The 1,747-nt window shown below is 31.9% G+C and overlaps 1 pseudogene; it reads right to left on the bottom strand.

The window, feature by feature from the left end:
- LOC119587006 overlaps nt 1-1,747 on the bottom strand; it is an 11,851-nt pseudogene that overhangs the window by 4,126 nt on the left and 5,978 nt on the right.

Below are 1,747 nucleotides of genomic sequence, written 5' to 3'. Positions count from 1 at the left end.
TATCCAACATGATTGATATTCCTGCGGTTTCATGCCTTTTCAAAGCTGTTCAAAAATAACTCATAAAAGGCACTACTATATGCCTGACCAAGATAAATGGAAAGTTAAAGGAATTATACCAATGATATCTAGGTCTCAAAAAGTCTGATACTCAAAATCTATCAGCTAAGGGGAAGATTATGGATTAAAAATGAACTATATAGTTAAAAACATGAATTATTAGAATGCACTACTCCTGAGCAAATACATAAAATTTCTCTGGTTTGGAACACTGACATGTAGCATTTTAGCATTTGTTAGGTTGCTAGGATGACGAAAATTACCTTGCCAGACTTGCAAAGGCACACAGCTACATCATTTCTTGGCAAAACCTAAATAAGTTTATTATGCATGGCTATCTAATGTTAAATATTATAAACAGCAAAAACAAGGAAAATATCTAATCAATTCATAGCACCTTTAAATTCAACTCTAAATTTCATCTAACTTTAATATATCTATCCTGCTGTTCAGACGATAAGTCTTCTAAATGAAACACTGGTAAAAATCCAAATGTATAGATTTATCCCATAAGTTTTAATACTCATTTTCCACAAGAACCATGAAATCATTTCAATTATATATTGATTATTTCATAAAAATCTAAATCTAAAAGTATAACCTATCCCAAATGAGCACCTTCAATAATAATAATCTATAGGAACCTAGAATGAAGTATTTCCACTATATATGGATCAATGCATTAGGTTTGCTTCTTCCCTTACTTCCGCACAGCTTAGCAGGAAGAAGCCCCTGAAGCCCTCAAGCTGTGTCCAGGTCTCATCCTGACTTTGTACTCGACCATTCTTTTGTACAGCTCATTACAAAAATGTTCTGTTCTGATTTTGTCCTAGTACACAATTTCTAAAGTTCATACAGAAGGTTAAATCCTTATGTATATTCTGCTGGTGGAATCCTTATCATTATTGAAAAAAAAAGGTCATATATTCCAAGTTAAAGGTTCCCCCAAGGCCCAGAATCCACTACATATGGTTATTGATTTTTGAAGACCCTGCTGACCAATAAAAGCACAGAAGTAGGTTATCCACTATCTGAAATCATAATCTCTTCCCATAAATCACCATACATTATGTAATATCAATAGATTTAGAAATCCATTTTTTATAATTCTGCATATTGTTCTTTAAAGCCAAAATTGTTCAAGATATCAATAACTTACTGTTTGCTCTTCCGTGACAACAGCTTCTTCATCGTCATCGTCATCTGCTTTAATACCAAAAGGTAACAGCAGGCCAAGAACTAGCAGTGCTAATACTGCTTTTCTCTGCCACCTCGACTTCATCGCTCCTATGAAAGAAAAATATGATTTTTCCATAACTATACATATCTTTGCACTAGCCTCAGACTTTATCAAGTCTTATTAAGGGATAATTTCTTTCAAATAATAAATTTCAAAAAATACTTCAATTAAAAGGAAAGGATAAACATGCCCTCCCTTATATATTGAAATTCTGATGAAAATGTTAAAAGATGTACACCTCAAGCAATCAGTGCTTTATACAAGTTACAAATTTGTCTAATATATCCACACCCACATGTATTTCAATTCTTATATATATTAGAAGGGTACATCTAAACAATAAATATTACAGAAACAATCAGAATTATGTTGAATATATAATCAACTACATCACTATGCATATAATCACATGTATCAAGCATATTAACAAAAAATAACATCTGACAA

The sequence above is a fragment of the Penaeus monodon genome, chromosome 22 (assembly GCF_015228065.2).
Source record: "Penaeus monodon isolate SGIC_2016 chromosome 22, NSTDA_Pmon_1, whole genome shotgun sequence".
NCBI classification, from domain to species: Eukaryota; Metazoa; Arthropoda; class Malacostraca; order Decapoda; family Penaeidae; genus Penaeus; species Penaeus monodon.
The sequence above is the reverse complement of the archived record's forward strand: the minus strand, read 5'-3'. Positions and strand labels throughout refer to the sequence as shown.